The sequence below is a fragment of the Myxocyprinus asiaticus genome, chromosome 28, assembly GCF_019703515.2.
Source record: "Myxocyprinus asiaticus isolate MX2 ecotype Aquarium Trade chromosome 28, UBuf_Myxa_2, whole genome shotgun sequence".
Classification (NCBI taxonomy): domain Eukaryota; kingdom Metazoa; phylum Chordata; class Actinopteri; order Cypriniformes; family Catostomidae; genus Myxocyprinus; species Myxocyprinus asiaticus.
Window position 1 is genome coordinate 12,158,644 of NC_059371.1, and position 25,166 is coordinate 12,183,809.

The window sequence follows — 25,166 nt, forward strand, 5'->3', positions numbered from 1 at the left end:
CCATACGACTCCAGTGTTTTAATCCATGTCTTCTGGAGTGACATGATAGGTGTAGGTGAGAAAAAAAATCATTATTTAACTTATTTAACTTTTTTAATGTAAATCTACACTGACTTTCACATTCAGACACCTACTGGTTGGGGCTGGTTAATGTTGCAGATTTATAGTAAAAAGGGACTTAAATTTTGATCTGTTTCTCACGTTCACCTATCATATCATCCTCAGAAGATATGGATTTAACCACTGGAGTCATGTGGATTACTTTTATGCTGCTTTTATGTGCTTTTTTGAGCTTCAAATTTCTGGTCATAAATGACTTTTATTGTATGGATCAACAGAGCTGAAATATTTTTTCTAAAAATCTTTGTGCTCTGCAGAAGAAAGAAAATCATACCCATCTGGGATGGCATGAAGGTGAGTAAATGATGAGAGAATTTTAATTTTGGGGTGAACTATCCCTTTAATGAAATGTGGAAATCGTAATATAGTGTCTTTTTCCTGTTGCTGAGGTATTGAGGTCACTTGCAAGTCACTTTACCCTTGCAAGTAAAATATTGGTTTTTAGCATGGCAAAAAAACAAAAAACATTCTTGAAATTCATCAGGTCCTCGTGGTGGCACAGTTACTCACCTCAATCCGGGCAATACAATACAGAAAAGTCTCAGTTGCCTCCACTTCTGAGACCACCAATCTGCGCATCTTATCACGTGGCTCGTTGTGCATGACACCGTGGAGACTCCGCATGTGGAGGCTCATGCTACTCTCCACGATCCACGCACAGCTTGCCACGTGCCCCATTGAGAGCGAGAACCACTAATCGCGACCACGAGGAGGTTACCCCATGTGACTCTACCCTCCCTAGCAACCAGGCCAATTTGGTTGCTTAGGAGACCTGGCTGGAGTCACTCAGCACACCCTGGAGGACAAGTAATTTTTCACAATTTTTGAACGGTAGTGTATTTTTTTATTAAAATATCATCTCAAATTATATGGACAACAAATGAAACTCAATTGAACTATTGCTATAGCACACAGGGCAAAGCTGACTTGCGGCCTCCATGTCACAAACCACAGCATGGACAGGACAGGCCAGGCCATTGCTCCATCAGATCTCCCTCCCAAAACAAGTCCATGACCTGGAATCATTCCACCTCTTGGAATACAAGGAGGATGACACAGACAGTGCCAGTGGCCTGTCTGACTCTGAGAGGCTCCCTGTTCTGCCTTCCCCCTGCACTCCTACTCAGCTAAACCTCTGAGCAGAGGTGATCAACTCCATGGACCTACATCCCCACTTTCCTGGACCTAGGACAGTGGAGAACAAAGATGGCAGCTACAGCTACCCAGACTTTCCTCCGCCCCCGTTCAATACCTGGAGTTTGAGGCAGCACGCCATCTTCCTCAATACGGAGGGTTAATGGGCTCCCAGGCCTAAACATGCCCTCCATCTGCTCCAATACAATGGTCTCCATTTGTGTCTGTGTGTGCACGTGTGTTTAGAGTGTGGGATTTTGGAAAGAGGGGGCATGGCTAATTCATTGGCTAAGTCTAGTGGAAGTTCCAGAACGGCTAAAATCACTTACAGCACCTTTAACTAAATTGCCTTAATATCATTTCAATTATCTATACTGTAAAGAAGAGCTAATCTACAAAAACATGCCAATATTTCTCCAGTTACCAAGGCTAGAGATGGATCCTTCTCTTTAGAAATCATGCCTTTTCATGGTTTTTGTCATGTTTCAATTTCTTCAATAAGATACACAGTGGCCCCCAAAAGTATTCGAGCAGTTAAGCCACACATTTAAAAATGTACTAATGTCATCACATTAAATAACAAAATATCAAACCAAGTGGCATTTATTTTAAAGGTAGCACAAGCACACTTTTAAAGCAAAACCATAAGAAGTTAGGTTTTAAATAATAAAACAATAGATAAACTGTTAAAAATTAAGACTTAAAGATGTAATATGTAATATATTTACTGTACTAAAGCATACAATTATCATAATATGCTATCAGAGATTTAGGAAACATGCTAAGTTGAAATACTGGCTTCTCTGAATACAGTGTTACAGCCAGTATATTCTACTTTGAAATGTCTGTTCCGGGCTGGAATTTCTGTTTGTATTTTGGCCTGTGTGATCCCGCCCACTGCCCATTTCCCAATAGTATTTGGACGCCCGGGTTGCCAGATTTGAAACAAGTTGGTGGGCAAACAGCGCGCTGCAGCTGCATTGCATGGAAGCCAGCAATACTTCTAGGTAACATTGACAGAGTTATAAAAAATCCACATGAACTGCTTTATAATTTGCAAACGTATACATTAGCTGATCTACTTATAGTGTAACTGTTGCATGTCCTCAACCTGGCAACCCACGTGAGCTTTGAATCTGGGGAGGAGGGGGCGGGGGGGACAACTCTATCCAATATTTTGAATTTGGACTGCAGTACCCATATTAAATGCTTGGTGTCAATGTTACATATTGCTCCTTTAAAGGTGCAGTATGTAACAATTTTCATGTAATATTCGCCTTTTTTTGCCAATGTGTGAACGGCTTGTAACGCAACTTAAAAAATGAGCCCTTCCCGGACTTCCTAGGTTGCCTATTAAAGCCTGTAGACTGATTTTCATGCGAAGGGAGTGGGTCGGTTTTGCCGGGAAAATCCAAAGGATGTGACGTTTATGCGCGCTCCCGAGAGCCTTGCCTCAGACAGTAATAGCTTCTCTTCTGCTATTCAACAGCCACAACAAACTGCAACACTAGGTAACGTTATCTTAGAGATGGAATCCAGCAATTCACATCACAAAAAATGAAGGAAAACTAGAGTGAACATCGGCAGGGCATTTGATTCCAGGAGGGGCCTTTGTTCGGTTTTGACAGGTAAGCTTACATAACTGCAAAGCATGTGAAATATACTGCCATAAGGATTGATCAGTGTAATTTTAGCTAACTTGATCTTGCCTGCAAACGCTGACGAATTGCAAGCTACCTTGCTTCGTAATTTTCAAATAATTTATACAATCTTCTCTTTATACTAAAAGTCAGGTATACAGGATAAATTTAAGCAAATATGCTGGTTTCTTATTCGTAGTACGACATATGACATACAAAACATACAATAGTGCAACATAACAGTGCAAAAGTAAACTGTCTGGTATAGTTTGGTAATATGTAACTGTATGTGTGTATCAGTATGATATGTTAGCTGATAAGTAATTTTAGTTTAGTCTCAAAGTTTGTAGTAAAACAATCATAACTGTGTAATTTTAATTATGCTACCTCATCTGTCAGCATGATGCCGGTGAATCACGTTCATTCTCTTTGTACGTTACGTCATTGTTTTGGAGGATGCTCGCTCGCATCCCTATGGAGTGTGTGCACGAGCACGAGCAACAGGTAGCTGGCTGCAATTCACTTAATGGCCAAGGGTGTCATTAATAACAAGGTTTCTGAATCTTACATTCTGCACCTGTAAGTATTTCAATACTATACTTGAGGTTACTGTGCTAGGACACCTGTGTGAACATCAGTGGAACTTACTTCATACGTCCACTAAAAATCACCTTGAGACCAGTTGGTTAAAAGTCATTGCTGAAACGGCTGGAAATGTGAAGTTACTGTAGTTTTGAAAAAAGGTCTAGTATCCATTTGCAGATGCCACTTTGGTTTGATACTTTGTTATCTATTGCAATGACATTCATACTTTGGCTTAAGTGTCCAAATATATTTTGGGGCCACTGAATTTAAGTTACATTCAAGCAGGTTATTTTTTAAAAAGGTACACATAAGTCCTCTATAAAGTTACGTTTAGGATGTACTTAAATCCAGTGTGCATGTACATATCTCTGACTTGGAGGTATGGCTAAGAATTTGACTAGTAAGCACTATTTGTCAAAGAATGTATATATGTAAGATGAATAATGAATGTTTGTAATGGCTATGTGTACAGTGCATCCAGAATGTATTCACAGCACTTCACTTTTTCCACATTTTGTTATGTTACAGCCTTATTCCAAAATGGATTAAATTCATTCTTTTCCTAAAAATTCTACAAACAATACCCCATAATGACAACGTGAAAAGTTTTTGAAATCTTTGCAAATTTATAAAAAAAAAAAAAAAAAATTAAAAAAAATCACATGTACATAAGTATTCACAGCCTTTGCTCAGTACTTTGTTGAAGCACCAATTACAGCCTCAAGTCTTTTTGAGTATGATGCTACAAGCTTGGCACACCTATTTTTGGGCAGTTTTTCCCATTCTTCTTTGCAGGACCTCTCAAGCTCCATCAGGTTGGATGGGGAGCGTCGGTGCACAGCCATTTTCAGATCTTTCCAGAGATGTTCAATCGGGTTCAAGTCTGGGCTCTGGCTGGGCCACACAAGGACATTCACAGAGTTGTCCCGGAGCCACTCCTTTGTTATCTTGGCTGTGTGCTTAGGGTCGTTGTCCTGTTGGAAGATAAACCTTCACCCCTGTCTGAGGTCCAGAGCGCTCTGGAGCAGGTTTTCATCAAGGATGTCTCTGTACATTGCTGCATTCATCTTTCCCTCGATGCTGACTAGTCTCCCAGTTCCTGCCGCTGAAAAACATCCCCACAACATGATGCTGCCACCACCATGCTTCACTGTAGGGATGGTATTGGCCAGGTGATGAGCGGTGCCTGGTTTCCTCCAGACATGACACTTGCCATTCAGGCCAAAGAGATCAATCTTTGTTTCATCAGACCAGAGAATTTTGTTTCTCATGGTCTGAGAGTTCTTCAGGTGCCTTTTGGCAAACTCCAGGCGGGCTGTCATGTGCCTTTTACTGAGGAGTGGCTTCCGTCTGGCCACTCTACCATACAGGCCTGATTGGTGGAGTGCTGCAATGATGGTTGTTCTTCTGGAAGTTTCTCCTCCCTCCACAGAGAAACGCTGGAGCTCTGTCAGAGTGACCATCGGGTTCTTGGTCACCTCCCTGACTAAGGCCCTTCTCCCCCGATCGCTCAGTTTGGCCAAGCGGCCAGCTCTAGGAAGAGTCCTGGTGGTTCCAAACTTCTTCCATTTATGGATGATGGAGGCCACTTTGCTCATTGGGACCTTCAATGCTGCAGAAAGTTTTCTGTACCCTTCCCCAGATCTGTGCCTCGATACAGTCCTGTCTCGGAGGTCTACAGACAATTCCTTGGACTTCATGGCTTGGTTTGTGCTCTGACATGCACTGTTAACTGTGGGACCTTATATAGACAGGTGTGTGCCTTTCCAAATCATGTCCAATCAACTGAATTTACCACAGGTGGACTCCAATCAAGTTTAGAAACATCTCAAGGATGATCAGTGGAAACAGGATGCACCTGAGCTAAATTTTGAGTGTCATGGCAAAGGCTGTGAATACTTATGTACTTTTTTTTAATACATTTGCAAAGATTTCAAACAAACTTCTTTCACATTGTCATTATGGGGTATTGTTTGTAGAATTTTTAGGAAAATAATGAATTTAATCCATTTTGGAATAAGGCTGTAACAACAAAATGTGGAAAAAGTGAAGCGCTATGAATACTTTCTGGATGCACTGTATTTTAATAATGTGCTATTTACATGGACTTCTTTTCTTGTTATTTATTAAATAATTTATCTATTTATTATAATGGCTTATTATGTTGGACTGTGTTGAAATAAGGATATAATGTTTTGTGCAATAAATGTTTTTGAACATTTTTGAATGTATTATGCTTGCCATGAGTTGGAAATGGTGGAATTGTAATGCTTGGATTGCTTAAGGTCACATTACATTAGTGTTTTTGTGGTGTGGTTTGAATTAGGGATGGACCTGATCTATAAACTTTATAAGGTATTTTTGTCAAGATTGATGTTGGTATACTTATTTATCAAGGGCCTTTCAAGTAATTTCAGTGACCATCATGTCTCTAAATATAGCATGTTTCTTTGTTTTTACAACAATGGTGGTATTAGTTTTGTAGATTTATACATAATCGTTGTCATGTATGGCACTTGAATATGACTTGAAAGTTGGATGGTTGAGCATATGTGGTACTGCATTTCCATTTGATGTTTGTAGCATCATTCCATTTTGGAAGTTAGGTACTGTAAAGTTTCCTTATCTGGGTAAAATCATTGTAAAAAAAAAATAATAATAAAAATAAATAAATAAATATATATATATATATTATATTTTTTCGATTTGTTTTATTTTGCTGAGTTTTTTTCTTTTTTTTTGGTGGTTAAATGCAGCTAATTTTATGAGATACAAAATAAACAGTTTTCATTACATCATTAGATGCTCCTACAGTATTTATTGTTATTTACTTTTTATAAGTCATTATTTTATTCTCAGTAAACTGGTATCTCAATGTAAAACAGTAAATACAAGGAAAGATAATGTAACATTAAAATAGTAACTGCCACAAATAGGCTACTGAGTATTTAAATACTGATGTTTACACTCATCTGGATCCTCATGGTGTATGTTATTTGGGTATTTGTGGGATTCTCATACATAGTTTGTCACATTGCTTTGATGCCATTTTCATGTTGTCATGTTCTCTTCTGTCCTGGGAAAGGCTTTAGAAGCTGCTGAAGTTGTTTCTGTCTGTCATTTACACATTCTGTGTAAATCCAAATAACACATAGCATTTTTACATTGTAAAAGAGGATAGTAAATGCTGCTACAATTTATATTCTGAATAGTCCTGTTTATGAATATATTTCTTATTGAAATGGGTGCCATCCAACAGGGCCAAAGAGCACTGTTCTTTGGCCCCAAAAAGTACAATTATCAATATCAGACACTGACCGAGGTGTGTATTTGCTCTGAGGCAGGAACTACCCAGAGCTTCGAGGCCAATATGTGTAGACAAGGCCATCATTCCACATTAGGTCAAATCCTCCGATCCGCTTCTCCTTGCCTGTCAGACTAAGTGCAATACAGTGTTTTTGACAACAGTGTCAACACAGAGAGGCCTCCACTGTCTTGTGTGTAATTTCATATAATTTCGTCAAACCATACTGGACCTCCATGTCTACAACATGCAGGGTGTCCTCCAGCATTTCATGTCATAATCCTCCTGACTGCTGGCTGTCAGGGAGGGCGAAGCATTCACCTCAATAAGACAACTGGATGACAAAAAAATTATATTGTAAGTACTGTTAAATCTGTTTTATCAATAAGATATTCCAATGTAACTGATAAATTCACTTGGAATTTACATGAACAGCAGAGCGCAACAGTAAGTCTCCTCAAGTAAAACAATACCATTCATTTTTTGGTAGGGACAGAGCATTGACAATGTAATTGAGTAGTTCTCCCTACTTAAACAAGTTATGTATTTGTATATATTTTAATAATAGTAAAAAAATACAAAACGTACATCACATTTACATGCATAGTTTATTAATATTGTATCATTGTTGCTGATTCGATTATGTCATTCTGAATGGGATTAACTTGTACTTTAAGTATGTCTGATACTTCGATCATATGTTGTGATTCATTTAGGAGTTGGTTAGTTTGGCCTAGATCTCTTGAAAAATTCTTTAAATGCCCATGGACCAAATTAATGCAAAAAAAAAAAAAAAAAGAAAGAAATTCCAGAATCATGGCTGCTTAAAAAGTGCGCATACATAACTTTTATCGGTAACACCTGCAATAAGGTTGTATTCATTAACACCATAGTAAACATGAACTAAAAATCAATACATCTTGGTTTATGTTAAAGGAATATACCTGGTTCAATACAAGTTAAAGTCAATCGACAACATTTGTGGCATAATGTTGATTACTACAAACATTTATTTCGATTCGTCCCTCATTTTCTTTAAAAACAAAAAAAAGCAAAAATCTGGGTTACAGTGAGGCACTTACAATGGAAGTGAATGTGGACAATTTTTGGAGGGTTTAAAGGCAGAAATGTGAATCTTATAATTTCATAAAAGTACTTCCATTAATTCTTCTGTTAAAACTCATGTATTATTTGAGCTGTAAAGTTGTTTAAATTTTTATTTTTTTCAATCATTTTAGAGTTTGTTGTTGTTACATCGTCATGGCAACAAAGTTGTAAAATTGGGTATAATTTTACACAGTAAAGGTTTGTAAGTGATTTTATCACACTAAAATCATGTTTACATGCATATCCTTTATGTCTTGTGGCTATACTTTTGAAACAGTGAGTATTTTAACATTTATGGATTGGCTCCATTGACTTACATTTTAAAACAAATCACTGAATGGAACAGAGTAGCCAGGACGTTCTGCTAAATAATTTGTTGTGTTCCATAAAAAAAGAAAAATCATTTATTTTGAACAACACTCTTTTCATATTTTGGTGAACTATCTCTTTAAAAAAATCACTCAGGAGCATATACAAAATAGCTTACTTACTGACGTTATAGGAACATAAACTCCCAGGTTAAATTTTCTTCCTGGTGATAGAGGGAAAGCATACTGCACAATCAAAAAATCAAATCAAAAATCAAATCACTTTATTGTCACACAGCCATATACACAAGTGCAATGGTGTGTGAAATTCTTGGGTGCAGTTCCGATCAACACAGCAGTCATGACAGTGATGAGACAGTACCAATTTACAATAACATCAAATTAACACAACACAATTTAAACATCTGATATACACATAATTACACTCAACAATATACAAATAATAACATACACTGTACAGTATACAATACGCTGTTTTTGTTTTTTACTATATAGATACACATTATTCAATAAAAATTAAAAATTAAAATATATATATATATATATATATATATATATATATATATATATATATATAAAAAAGTATATATATATATATATATATATATATATATATATATATATATATATATATAATGTACAGTATTGTACTGTATTGACATTCAGGCTGTCGGTTGATAGTCAGTTGTTAAGAGAGACATAATATAATAATAATAATATAATTTATGAATCAGCAGTGATCATAAATGTTGGGCTAAATCAAATGACAAAGAAAAGGACCAGAGCTAAAAGTATTGGGTGTACCAGCAATGAGGTAGGGGTTCTCAATGTAACGCTGAGCAACATAGCTCTCAACTTGAGCCTCATCTTTTTGTTCTTCGGAACGGCTCCCATCCTAAACAACAACAGCATCAGCAGCATGAGTCTTAGCTACAACATGAACTATCTCTTACTTTTTTGTGTTGGTACGGTGGTAGATTCAGACACCAAACTGTTTTTATGAAACACATGCACAAGACTTTAAAGAGCTTCAAGACTCAACAAGACAAATTTGTTTTACCTTTCTCCAATCAATAATATCTCTGAGTTTTTGAAGGAGAAAAATGCCTTACCCTTGTGATCGTGCCACCTGTTTTTAGAAGATAACAATGGATGTCATGTTTATGACCTGATACTGTATGTGTTGAAATAATACTTGGATGTGTCCTGACACTCACCAGCTTCATGATCCAAGTGCTGCCTGGGCTTCTTTTGAAATCTTCCACAAAGAGGTGATATTCACTGGGCAGCACGAATGTACGTGGAAAAAAGTCACATTTGGCTGCCTCGAAACGACCTATAATAATTATAATTATAATTTTCTTTATTTATCACACATTATACATTTGCACAAATACAGTGAAATTCTTCTTTTTCACATATCCCAGCTAGGCTGGGGTCAGAGTGCAGGGTCAGACCTGCCTCCTGCCCTAGAGTTTTCCGATACCTCTTCAAGTTCTTCACCATCAGGTTCTTACAGGTTAGCTGAAAAATACAGCACAACAACTTTTTCTACTTTTGAGTAATTGTTAATTTAAGGAATGTTTTGGGTTCAATACAATTTCAACTTTTCCCTCTTTTTCTTTTCTTTTTTTTTTTTTTTAACAAAAGCGAAAGTCTGGGTTACGGTGAGGCACTTACAATGAAGGTCAATGGGGCCAATCTGTAAATGTTAAAATACTCTTTATTTTAACGTACAGTCACAAGACATAAACAATATGCATGTTAACATGATGTTATTGTTATAAAATCACTTACTACCCTTTTCAGTGTAAAGTTATTTTTACAACTTCGTTGCCTTAATGAAGGAACACCGTAACCTCTAAAACCCAAAAAGGACTTAAAAAAATTTTAAATCATTAAAAATGATTTAAACAACTTTACAGCTCAAATAATACATGAGTTTTAACAGAAGAATTAATGGAAGCGCTTTTAAAAATTATAAGCTTCACATTTCTGCCTTTAAACCCTCCAAAAATTGTCCACATTCACTTCCATTGTAAGTGTCTCACTATGATCTCAATTTTTGTAGGGACGAGTCAAAATAATATTTTTTGGTAATCAACATTATGCCCCAAATGCCATTGATTCAATTTAACTTGTATTGAACCCAGAATATTCCTTTAAATAATAATAAATAAAATCAGAATCACTTCAGTTTATTTCACTCGTTTGTGATCAAGTATATTCTGCATTTCAGTCAATGTCCATCATTATTTGCACAGATCTACAGTATTCTTGATATAGTTACACTGACCTCATACTCATAGTGGTTGCGAAAGTGACATATTCGCACATGTTCCTCCATGTATGAGTGGTCAAAGTTCTCTCTCAGCCACCTAACATCACACCAGTTAAAGTCTCATTCACCATTACTGCATTTATGGAAAACAAACAAATGCATAAGTCAAGGGTGACACACGGGATATGTAAACAGATACAGGAAGAATACAGCACTCACTCTTTCATCTCAACTCAGCCTGGTCTCTGGTTAAGGACATCTTGTATGGTGTTGGTCAAGCCACATTTGTACCGAATACAGCTTCTTCCCTCCCTGAGATGAAAATGAACTGCATTTTTAAATTCCTTGTATTCAGAAAGACATACTGTAGCCCCAAAAAGTATTTGGACACTTAAGCCACGCTTAAAAATCCCTTAAAAATATCAAACAAAGTACTTTCGTTATGAAGTCAGTTCCCCTCATGTTCATACAGGTGAGTAACCTCAGGTGAAGTCCCACTAAAGTTTGACAACCAGAAAGGATCCAAGTCCATTTGTAATAATTGTGAACAGTTTCTCTTCAGTATTATCAAACGTGTGCATCTTTTATCTTTTCTAAAATCAAAGCCACTTGGTTCATATTTTGTTATGTAATACGCTGACATTTATACATTTTAAGTGTGCTCATACTTTTTGAGGCCACTGCACAAAACACAATTTCTTTTTCATTATTATTATCATTATCAGCTCAGAGAAACCTTAAAGACGTAGTTCACCCAAAAATTAAAATTCTCTCATCATTCACTCACCCCACGCCATCACAGATGTGTATGACTTACTTTCTTTTACTGAACACAAAGAAGAATATTTCAGCTCTGTAGGTCCATACAATGCAAGTGAATGGTGACCAGAAAATCACATAAAGGCAGCATAAAAGTAATCCATACGACTCCAGTGGTTAAATATTTGTCTTCAGAAGCGATATGATATGGGTGTGATATGTGGGTGAGAAACAGATCAATATAATATCAATATTAAGCCCTTTTTTACTATAAATTCTCCTCCCTGCCCAGTAGATGGTGATGTACATGAAGAACGTGAATCACTAAAAACAAAAGAATTCTTAAGAGAGATGAGAGCGCTTAGGAGGGCTGGTGAAAGTGGAGATTTATAATAAAAAAGGATTTAAATATTGATCTGTTTCTCACCCACACCTATCATATCGCTTCTGAAGACATGCATTAAATCACTGGAGTCTTATGGATTACTTTTATGCTGCCTTAATGTCTTTTTTGGAGATTCAAAGTTCTGGTCACTATTCACTTGCATTGTATGGACCAACAGATCTGAAATATTCTTCTAAAAATCTTCATTTGAGTTCTGCAGAATAAAGAAAGTCATACACATCTGGGATGGCATGAGGGTGAGTAAATGATGAGAGAATTTTCATTTTTGGTTGAACTATCACTTTAAAAGTGCAGTTTGTACTTAGATATATGTAAACATACAGTATATACACAAAGACACATTGTTCTCTAAAAATGTAAATGCAAACGGATAGGCCTCAGGTTATGGAAATAGATGAGAGACATTAATTTCATGGGGTGAGCGCATCATTTCAATTTCACTCTAAAGAGTTAGCTAACCGATTTACCCCTCCTTTCTCCTTTGATAACTGTGGGCGCCTTTATGTCCAGCTGTCTGCTGAATATAATATGCTTGTTACTGCAAACTTTTAAAGCAACACATGATTGAGATACAATGCAAACTTTAAAACACTTGTTAGCAAAAGACATATTTCAGCAGGCGACCATTTATTTCACCAACAGAACATAATGTCACGCAATTCAATAATATATGTTTATTTTAGATGTCACAGTAACCGTCTTCCCTTGTTCTTGGACATATTAAAACTTGTCCATTAACACAGGAACGTGAGCAGTTGTCAGTGTGTTGTCATAGCAACCACCGAGCTGACCAATCACTTCGTCGCATTCCGTTGTGACGCAACTGAGCGGCGTGCCGTTCAAGGACAGGCTTTCTGTTAATTGATTGCATGATGAAAGAACAACAAACGGAAGCAGATTGGGTAACAGTGATCTTTTGATTGAACTTTACCATTTAACAAAGGCTTGCCAATGTTACAATCATCAGTGGTTACAACTGATAGAAAGATTTCCATGTGTAGACCTATAACATACACTAGGTGGCAGCATGATCTAAATTAACGGATCCCTAGGAAAACAAAGCGTGCACCTTCAACCAAGTATGTAACTTGACACACATATGCGTTTTAATTTAATCTTACGAAATCTGACAGCACTTTTTGTGTGCGTGTGTGTGTCCATTATTATTATTATTATTATGCAGGGCATTGATAACACATGGAAAATAACACCCAGCTCTCCCTGCCCTTACCTTTGTTAAAGGAATAGTTCACCCAAAAATGTTCTCATCGCTTACTCACCCTCATGCCATCCCAGATGTGTATAACTTTCTTTCTTCTGCTGAACTTAAATGAAGATTTTTAGAAGAATATTTCAGCTCTGTTGGTCCATACAATGCAAGTGAATGGTGACCAGAACTTTGAATCTCCAAAAAGCACATAAAATCAGCACAGAAGTAATCCATAAGACTCCAGTGATTAAATCCATGTCTTCTGAAGCAATATGATAGGTGTGGGTGAGAAACAGATCAATATTAAAGTCCTTTTTTACTATTACTCTACACTTTCAATTTTACATTCTTGTTCTTTTGTTTTTGGTGATTTGAATTCTTCATGCATATCGCTACATACTGGGCAGGGAGGACAATTTATGGTAAAAACGGACTTAAATATTGATTTGTTTCCACACCCATCATATCGCTTCAGAAGATATGGATTGAAACATTGGAGTCTTATGGATTACTTTTATGCTGTGTTTATGTATATTTGGAGTGTCAAAGTTCTGGTTGCCATTCATTTGCATTGTATGAACCAACAGATCTGAAATATTCTTCTAAAAATCATACACATCTGGGATGGCATGAGGGTGAGTAAATGATGAGAGAATTTACACTTTTGGGTGAACTAACTAAGTCACAATACATCTTGATGTCTTCTGCACTGCAAAAAAATATTTTTCTTACTGAGTATTATCAAAGTCTTTCTAACAAATCCGTTCACTATCGGCCATCTTTGGAACCCTCTTGGGAGGCTATTTCCAGTCATGCCAGTGCAGCTCATATCTACTTGAATGGAGAAAGACCAAAATCTCAAAAACGGCTGGTCAAGAATACAATCAAAAAACATATTTCAAATCAGCAAAAAAAATCTAACAACCCTGGTATTAAGAATTGTGATTCTTTACCTCATATTATGCTAAAAAACACAATTTTGAGAGTGTTGAATTAAAGGGAAACCAATTTTTTTTTTATCACCCCATTGCCAAATAATTTAGCTGAAAGTACATTTTGTTAGATTTCTCTGAAAACAAGACTTGATGACTTATTTCATTTTGCCTCTCAATTTTTAAGGATGTTGAGATATTTTTACCGGAAATAAGACAAAAATTTAAATGTTATTTATTTATTTATTTTAAAATTTCATCATGTAAAAATTGCATTATTTGAGGAAGTCTTTATTTTATAATATAGCATAGATAACAAATCTTTCTAAATGTAATAAGTCCTATGACTGGCTTAGTGTTTTAGGTCAAAAACAGAGATTGAAGAATGACCTTGGTGGACACATGGTGTGCATATCTTCAAGGTAGGACATTTTTTACAATTGTAGGCAGATAATTGAATAATACTGTGCTATTTAACTGTAAGTTCAAGTCACTTTTACATAAAAATGCATTTTCCATATGGTCAGTTATCTGTAAAACAGATCTGCCAACCTTTAAGAGCGCAGCACATAATACAAAATATCTGGTGAGAAACATCCCTGTTCTTTGGCGGTGGGCCAGTGTCCTCAGTGAAGATCTTCCCTAAGTATTGCTGGATTCTGAGAGGAATGTTGGTGTGGATGTAATTGTGTCTGAGTGGGACGGTAGTGTTATCTCCAGTATATGCCGTGCAGTCTTTATATAACAACTCAGAGATGCTGAGTTATGCTGTCCTTTCCAGGTTTGAGGTTGCGGTATTGATGCTCTGGTCAAGGAAAATGTGCAGAAAACGAGAATAACCTCACATCTGTTCCAGGACTTGGAAAGAAATAATTTCCACTTAGGCACATTGAATCAGACCCCAAAAGCTACCATGAAGGACCATGATTGATTTTTCAGTTTGATCAAATGCTAGGTCATTGCTCCAGACTTGGGTATGTGTGTTGTAGGATTTTATATGTACAAAAATAGTTTAAGAATCTTGGCCGTGTTCGATCACCAAAATAATGTAGGGAAATTTATGCGAGATAAATGATACCTAAGCAGATTAGAAATCTGGTTAAAATTCTCCACTATTAACCCATTCATATATACCTGGGCAATAACTGGGCCCCACAGAGTAATGTCACACATATGTGTTTCTGCAACAGCCAGTTACGTTACAAGCTACCAGATTCAAATCGGCTTTCATGCCAACACAAGCTATGCTGGTCAAGTGTCTGTAATTTATATTCACTCAAACAGTTACTCATACAGTCTTCTGAAGCACAGAATATGATTATTTTATACACATACATCCAACTTGTCTCCAATGTACCACGATAAACTGTTTACAGTTCTTATACGCACAGTCAATACATCAAATGCGATCTTCCTCTGATGCATGCATTGTTTGCATTAGTAGCGGTTGTCATTCATCATACAAACAGCTACTCAAAGAGTCTTTTCAAGCACATAATATGTTTATTTTATGTAACAGCCTAATTGTCACCAAAGTAACATGATAACAGTTCACATCTTGTATATGCGCACCCATCATATCTAAACGCAATCTTCCCATGCATGCAGCCACGTCTGCTGATTAGGTGCAGATGCGGTTTTCATTCACACAAACAGCAACTCAAACAGTCTTTTCCGGCATATAATACATTTGTTTTCTGAAACAGACAGCCAAACTATCACACAAGCATCACAATAACAGTTTAAAACTCGTATACTCAAGTGAACACATGCCGAGCGCGATTATCACGCAGCCACCTGTTTACATTAGTGCTTGTCTCACACACAAACACACACACACACAAAATGTATGAGAAGTCAAACAGTACATAGGCAATTGTTGCATTTGTTCAGATGTTTACTACAGTATATTTTTTAAATAACAAGAAATAAATAAATAAATACTCATCTAAACTCTGCCCACCTTTACCAGCTGTGCAGTGTCACATGCGGAATTAACTCACTCTTGGGGGCACTGCAGGGGAATTTAGACCCTACTCATGAAAAGGTTAAATATGTAATACAACAGGCTCTTTGTATCTGCTAATAATTTATATGCAGGAAATTTAGTTAATTAAGGGAATTAATGATTGATTTGGTGGAATATTAAAAGAATCAATGTCTACATCCAATCAAAGTTTTCGGCCAGCGATGAGATTAATTCTTACGGAAATACTACTTTCATGACCATTGAAAATAATATCACAAATAGATTGAAATACTGTTTATGATCATGTAGTTTAGGATTGACAGATCTCAAGAGACCGATATAATTTAATCAAATACACAGTCAACTTCTCTTTGAATATTTACAAGTCTTTATTAACTTATCTAAAACAAACAACTAAACTAACAAACAACTAAACTAACACATAGACAAACAAACAAACACAGGTTAGTAAGTGAGCTTTGACAGAAGATGAATGGAAAATTATCTGTAACAGAAAAAATTTACTTTATGGAGTCTATAGACCTAGCCTTGAACAAACCCTGAGAACTTAATTTAGTGCACCGCGATTTGAGATCGGGTAACTCAAATTATATTAAAGAAAGCACCAGATTTCAGCGAAAGTCTGGAGGAATGTACTTGCGTTGCATGCGTTGTATGGCGTGTGGAGTTCTTTGAAGTCCTTTGGCTTGGTTCAGTTCTAGGAGGCCTTTGTTTGGTTCGATGGATGAGTGATGGAATGACGAAGCAGAGCCCTGGAGGTGAGGACTCCCTCAAGAGAGAACTCAGGACTTCCCAGGACAGAGGTCGAATTGTGTGAAGGCCGTAGAGCAGAGAAGAGAGAGGGGTTGTCCAGGCTGGTCTTTTAACCCCTTCAGTTTGTTCACACCCCAAAGAGGCTCTAAGCCAATCAGAGGTGGCTTTCAGAGGACCAGTGGTCAAAGTGTCCTCCCATCAAAATAATTAATTTATGGCCTTTTTTTCTCAAGTTTGTCAGTTTCCTGCTCAAAAAGTGAACATTTTAATCATGAATTTCATAAGAAAATTATAACTGCAAATGACCTGAATATACTTCACACCATCATTCTGGAATTTAAGAGACAATCAATCACATACCAAACACTTGTACTTTCTTATTAAATTACAGTTATAATTCAGTTATAATGCATGATAAAACTTCCTACTAATTAGTTTGTTAGTGTTAAACATGGATAATATATTACATGTTATGAGAAACATACTTGTCAGGGTTATCAGCTGCATAAGATGCATTTGTCAATCTTTGGTAAAATTCTATTTGGATATTTGGATAGTAGTAAAATAAGAAAAGTCCAAAGTCCATGTCAAATGTTCATAAATTAAGCTTATATATGTGAGATGGTAAGCCAGAAACATGCCTCATGATTAGTATAATAATTTTAAGTGTAGAATGTTGGTTATATTAAAGAACAACAGAATGTATTTGTTCTGAAATTCCCATTGCAACCATGGGGAAGTTTCTTCAGCAAATGGTCTTATCAGTCTTAGAAAAGAGAAGAGGGGTTTTGTTGTGCTTCCCCCCCTTCACCTCTTTTCTTAAGGCAGTTATTCTGTGTCGAAATGTTCAGTTTCTCTTAGTTCTCTTCTGCCTTCAAGGCACTACAGTGATCCAACTGAATGGCCAAAACTTTCTAACCAACTACATACAATTGGACTGTCTGCCTTGGTCGTTGGAAAGGTCCTCGCTTGACATTTGTAGCCAACCAAACTCCTCAGACAACTTTCCAAACATTTGCCAACTTAATAAAGGCCTGATCTGAACAAACTGATAAAGAAGAACCTCTGAATAGGTCTTATGAGTGTAAACATTAAACTTGAATTTCATTATATAACAGTATACAAACTATTTGTTTTTCCAATACCAAAGAATACTGCACAGCTGAACTGTACATAAAAGATGAATCTGGCAATCAATTGATGGATGTATCTGGCAATTGAAGACATCACAAGCAAACATGACTTGGATATGGATTGTTCATTAAAATTTAAAGGTTAGCAGATGGTCCTGTTTGGAGTGACTCACAAAATGGGAGGACCAAACTGGCCAAAAAAATTAAAACATTATCTTGAGAAAATGGACCATTACTTTCTCAATCAACATTCCCAGTCTAATTGTGAACAATGCATCAGTTCACATTATAATATATATATATTTTATATATAGATATATATATATATATATATATATATATATAGATAGATAGATAGATATAGATATATAGATATAGATATATAAAATCAAATGTAGTAACTTGCTCCACTTCTGAAATGACATTCATTTTTTTACCTGCCACCAATCCCTCTTATTTTTACAGACTGATCACACAGCTGCTGCTTCAAAAAGCAGATAAAGGCAACATTAAAGTAACCTATTTGACTTCAGTAGTTTAATCAATGTCTTCTGAAGCGATCCAGTTGGTTTTGGGTGAGAACAGACCAAAATGTAACTCCTTTTTCACTGTACATCTTGCCATTGCAATCTCTAAGCATGATCATGATTTCAAGCTCGATTACACAAGCTTGAAATCATGATCACCAAGGAGACTGCTGTCAAGATTTATAGTGAAAAAGGAGTTATATAGGAGTTATATAGTTTCCAGGATTGTCCGGGTTTTTGGTTGTCCATCCTGGAAAAATTAAATTCCATTCTGGGATGCAAAATATCCCGGAATTTGAATATTTTCACGCAATGTGAAAAAGGTGCCCAGAGTTGTTCCTGTCAGGCTACTCAGCCTTATAGGGACAACTCAAAGCACATTTGTACAATGGGCATATATTCACGATGCATTCAGACATATTAACCCTTTTTTATAAGCACACTATGCAGGGAGGATAATTTAAATTTCATTACAAATTTCTAATTAAATTGTGTGCTCTTTAACAAAATTAAATGAGAAAAAACTTAAATATCTATGATTCAATTTGATGGAAATTTGTTAAGCAGTTTGAACGCGTAAATCTTGAAATGCACTGTTAATCTTAAAAATATTTTTTTTAAGTGAATATTTATGTACATTTATTTGATTACCTTGATTTAAATGTATGAATGTTTATTAATTGTATACGTAACTTATTTTTTTGCATACTTATTTATACATTTTAAAACATTTAAATGTTCAGTGTGAACCATAAACTCCTTATGTCAAAAATAAGTGAAAAATATGTTAAACCTGCACACACACACACACACACACACACACACACACACACACACACACACACACACACACACACTGGTGCGGCTATCCTTATGAGGACTCTTCATAGACATAATTATTTTTATACTGTACAAACTATAGGTTCTATCCCCTAACCCTAATCCTACCCCTAAACCTAACCCTCACAAAAAACTTTCTGTATTTTTTCATTTTTCAATAAAATATCGTTTAGTATGTTTTTAAAGTGATTTGAACTATGGGGACACTAGAAGTGTCCTCATAAACCACATTTATAGCATAATATCCTACAGTTTGTAACCTAAAATGTCCTTGAAAACCACCTAAACCCACCCACGTACTCACAAATTACAATATTTTTTTCCATCAAATTAAATCTTTAACAAAATAACATTTGAAAAAAAAAGTTGTATTATTTTAATTTAGTTAAAAATTACATAGTTTATGATGGAATTTTGTTTTGAAATTTAAATGCGTATCAGCACTTCCCTTTCCGATTAACACTTTTTTATTGATTCTCACAAATGAAACAGAACAAACCAAAACATATATACACAGAATCAACTTTTAACCCCCATTATTCCCTTTCCCCCTCCCAATCCCCAACCCCACCCTGACCCTCAACAAATATCCCTGTAGAGTTTTTATTCAAGGACTTTAAAGGGAATAAAAACTCCGCTGGGAAATAACACAGCGCTCACAGAGAGAGCTCTCGCGGCCGAACCTACAGAGGTTAGTTCACTCTCCGTCTCTGTAGCGGATGTAACCCGATCCTTCCGATGGGTGAATATCCATAAATTCCGCGGGTCCAGACGGCATTCCGGGCCGCGTCATCAGAGCGTGCACGAACCAACTGGCTGGTGTTTTTACGGACATTTTCAACCTTTCCCTCTCCTTGACTGTGGTCCCCACATGCTTTAAAACGTCCACCATTGTGCCTGTACCAAAGCAATCCAAAATCACTTGCTTAAATGACTGACATCCTGTTGCTCTGACCCCCCATCATCAGCAAATGCTTTGAGAGACTAATCAGAGATTACATCTGCTCTGTGCTGCCTCCATCACTGGACCCATTGCAGTTTGCTTACCGCAACAACTGCTCCACTGATGATGCCATTGCATCTACAATACACACTGCTCTCTCCCACCTGGAAAAAAGCAACACTTATGTGAGAATGCTGTTTGTAGACTACAGCTCAGCATTCAACACCATAGTGCCCTCCAAGCTTGATGAGAAACTCCGGGCTCTGGGCTTAAACAGCTGGATCCTGGACTTCCTGTCAAGCAGACGCCAGGTAGTTAGAATGGGCAGTAACATCTCCTCATCACTGACCCTCAACACTGGAGCCCCACAGGGCTGTGTTCTTAGCCCACTCCTGTACTCCCTGTACACACATGACAGTGTGGCAACACATAGCTCCAATGCCATCATTAAGTTTGCTGATGATACAACGGTGGTAGGTCTGATCACTGACAATGATGAAACAGCCTACAGAGAGGAGGTGCTCACTCTGACACGCTGGTGTCAGGAGCACAACCTCTCTCTCAATGTCAGTAAGACAAAGAGCTTGTGGTGGACTTCAGGAGAAGAGAAAGAGAACACAGCCCCATCACCATCAATGGAGCACCAGTGGAGAGAGTCAGCAGCTTCAAGTTCCTGGGTGTCCACATCACTGAAGAACTCACATGGTCCATCCACACTAAGGCCATTGTGAAGAAGGCTCATCAGCGCCTCTTCTTCTTGAGATGGCTGAGGAAGTTTGGAATGAACCGCCACATCCTCACACAGTTCTACACCAGCACTGTAGAGAGCATCCTGACTGGCTGCATCTCCGCCTGGTACGGCAATAGCACTGCCCACAACCGCAAAACCCTGCAAAGGGTGGTGCGAACTGCCAGACACATCATCGGAAGTGAGCTTCCCTCCCTCCAGGACATATACACCAGGCGGTGTGTGAAAAAAGCTCAGAAGATCATCAGAGACTCCAGTCACCCGAGCCATGGGCTGTTCTCACTGCTACCATCAGGCAGGCGGTATCGCAACATCAGGACCCGCACCAGCCGACTTCATGAGAGCTTCTTCTCCCAAGCAATCAGACTTCTGATCTCTTAATCTCTCACGATCAAAATACATCAGCACTGCACTTTATTAATCTTATTATCTCACACTGGATTGTCATAAATTATATTCTCTCTTAACAACACACTGGCAACTGACTATCAACCGACAGCCTGAATGTAAATACAGCAAAATACAACATACTGTACATTTTATATATACTATTTTTTTAATTGTATAATGTGTATTCTATATTGTGTGTATTGTATAATGTACATTGTATATTGTGTTGTGTGTAATTATGTGTATATTCGATTTTAAATTGTGTTGTGTAAATTTGATGTTTATTGCAGATTGGTATATGTCTCATCACTGTCACGACTGCTATGGTGCTCGGAACTGCACCCAAGAATTTCACACACTATTGCACTTGTGTATATGGCTGTGTGACAATAAATGTGATTTGATTTGAAACCAAAACATATATGCACAGAATCAACTTTTAACCCCCATTATTCCCTTTCCCCCTCCCAATCCCCAACCCCACCCTGACCCTCAACAAATATCCCTGTGGTCAAAGCCTGAGTTACACACATCAAATAAATCACGCAATATACATAGTCTAGGGCAGAATGAAATTTGAGTGTCTAGAGCCTCGCAGCTAAAATTCTGGACCCAGAATTCTTGAATCTCAGTGCAGAACCACAGAGCATGGGCTATGTCTCCATCCTCCAACTGACATCGCCAGCAGATTGGTGTGTCTTTTAAACCAAGCCTAAACAATCTAGAGGGAGTCCAGTAGAAACAATGCAGAATCTTAAACTGGAGAAATTTGGAGAGGAAATTAATAATTGTATGGAGGCTAGGCATAGATCTTTTAGGGTCGGAGACAAATAATAATATATCATCTGCATAGAGCAGAAGTTTATGCACCACACCTTCTGCTACAATACCAGGAATATCATCCTCCATTCTTATTATGGCTGCTAATGGTTCCAGGGCAAGACAGAACAATAAAAGGGAGAGAGGACAGTCTTGCCGGGTTCCCTTACCAAGAGAGAAATTAATCCATTAGTTTGCAGTGCCGCTAGCAGTTGTTTATAAAGTAACTTAATCTACCCAATAAAAGTGTTTCCAAACCGTAAATTTCCAAAATCTTAAAAAAAAATTGTCCTATTCCACCCTATCAGCATCAAGTGAGATGGCAGAGATCAGGGGTCTGATCATTCGCTACTGACCACATAATATTTATAAAACATCTAATATTATCAGAAGAATTACCACCACGAATAAACACCACTTGATCTATATGTATAAGAGATGTAATAACTCTGTTTAATCGATTAGCCAGAATTTTAGACAATATTTTTTTCATCTAACTGAATCAGTGAAATTGGACGATAACTTTTACATTCATTTGGGCAGTGGCGCCCATGCATTTTAAGTCTAGGCCTTCAGTGCGATTCATGCCATAAGAAACCACAGTTTCACAATTAATAAGACACCCTATGCCTATGGACATCATACATGATTTTGTGTTCTGTGCTATCATTCCTAGGTTGCAATACTACTCCAAGCCTATAGGGGACACTGTGTCATATTAATGTGAATTCTACCTGCCAACTACATATAGTGTTGAACTACTGAGTGTTGGCTGTGTTCAGTGTGGTGCAGTTAATAAAACATGCGGATAGTGTTTAACCAGCAGTACAGTACTTTCATTTCTTTTACCACGTTAAACATTACACATTACGACGCAGCCAACTTATAATACCAATTTACATTTTATAACATGTCCATGTACGAAAGCCAAAACCAAAGAGGCCTAATACTAGGAAAAAGCTATCTAATAATATTTGCAATTTAAATGTTGCTTGCAATAATTTTAGTTTTGTAAGGATATACGGTTACTTTTCAAAACTTGAACCGACACTGAATGCTCAGGTCAGCCTAATTTACACTTAGAAAACTTCTGATGTTTCTATAACAATGCAAAAAGCACTTACCAATTTACTTGAAATGAAAATCATCCCTCCTTTCCTGTTTATATCTCTGGTTTTTAAATCCATAAGGATCTCTTGGCGATAGCGGCAGTGATGACAGCTGACTCGTCAGCTATAGATCTTGTGCTCTTCGCTTTCAAATAATGTACAGTGCATCCGGAAAATATTCACTGCGCTTCACTTTTTCCACATTTTGTTATGTTACAGCCTTATTCCAAAATGGATTAAATTCATTATTTTCCTCAAAATTCTACAAACAATACCCCATAATGACAACGTGAAAGAAGTTTGTTTAATACATTTGCAAAGATTTCAAAAATAAAAAACAAAAACAAACAAAAAAAACCATCACAAAGTATTCACAGCCTTTGCTCAATACTTTGTTGAAGCACCTTTGGCACCGATTACAGCCTCAAGTCTTTTTGAGTATGATGCTACAAGCTTGGCACACCTATTTTTGGGCAGTTTCTCCCATTCTTCTTTGCAGGACCTCTCAAGCTCCATCAGATTGGATGGGGAGCGTCGGTGCACAGCCATTTTCAGATCTCTCCAGAGATGTTCAATCGGGTTCAAGTCTGGGCTCTGGCTGGGCCACTCAAGGACATTCACAGAGTTGTCCCAGAGCCACTCCTTTGTTATCTTGGCTGTGTGCTTAGGGTCACTGTCCTATTGAAAGATGAACCTTCGCCCCAGTCTGAGGTCCAGAGCGTATGTGGCAAGAGTTTCCCTGCCTTGACATCTGACTCAAAGTATGTCTGTCTTGCCATGAATAACCAAAACTCAACCTTCTGTGACAGAATAGTGTTGTACCTATATTTTAGCTGAGTCAACTCTCTAAGACCATTGGATGTCATTCAATGCTTCAGCTCTGTTTCAGCAATTTTAATACTCTTTTCCAATTCTATAAATTCCTGTGCTTTGATCTTTTTAATGTATGATGCACCCCCTAAGGACTGCCATGCCATGGCCACAGAGGACCAGTTGGTTTCAGCATAAACATTGACTTCTGTCTTTAACATTTGTTGTCCCCACTTTTGCCTTTTAATGTCCCCACAGGCCATCGATTTTAAATTTTTCAACATCTTGCACTCCCAGTACAGCTTAACAATCGAAACTTTTTCAGTTCTCACCAGTTAATATTGATTAAAGGATAATTGTAGCAAAGTGAAGCGGATCTCACCTCTAAGCGACCAACACTCACATAGCGCCATGTCACCAGCACTTCCCTTTCAACCACCAGGATTCTCCATTCTGGTGACATCCAATTTTCACAATGTAAACAAATAAAATCAAGTCCCTCCAGGGTCTGATTGGGAGACAACATTTTCCAGGGAATTTCAGGATTCTTTCAGCCCATTGAACATAGGTTTTACCATAAATATACAGTATATCTATTATTATTATTATTATTGACTTATATATGGGTTTCAACAGCTACATTGCATGTAAATAGAACAGTTTGATTCATGCACTATGACACAAACTGATGTAATTGACGACACAAATTGTTATAATACACAACACACAACCTAATTTACTCTCGTGCTTATCTACATGCAGCTGGATGGTAAATAGGTGTTTGTTGTTTATAGGTGTAAATAGGTTATGGTAAATAGGTGTTTATTAGTAAATACAAAAGTTCATGATTTGCTTCATTCAAAATATTTTTTTCAACTTCATTAATTTCAGTAAAGACAGAAAAGTCTGCGTTGCATGGTTTGAAGTATTTCCACTTATATGACACACAACTGCTACTATTGAGTCCCTATGGCACAATGTTTTTTTTCTATCCTCTTTGATCCAATGACAAAGATGGGTACGTGAAACATTCAGGAATGGGGGTTGTTTTTTATTTTCAAAATGACAAATATTTTATAGCAATAATATAATATGTTTAATTTTTATATCACAATGTGCATCGGCCTGCTAGCGGCCCGCCAGGAAAAGTCATAACTTTCCCAATGGCCAATTCAAACCTGAGTCCTGCCTATTTCTCATTGAATATCCTGTTTCATTCGAAAATATGCCAGATTATGTCCGAAAATATATGTCTGGGAAGTAAAATGGGTAAGGAACATAGTTTCACGTTGACTTT

General features: G+C 37.1%; 1 pseudogene; it reads right to left on the reverse strand.

The window, feature by feature from the left end:
• Positions 1-4,132: 4,132 nt before the first annotated feature.
• On the reverse strand, positions 4,133-24,332 carry LOC127419373 (probable tubulin polyglutamylase TTLL9; annotated as a pseudogene).
• Between the last annotated feature and the right edge of the window lie 834 nt (positions 24,333-25,166).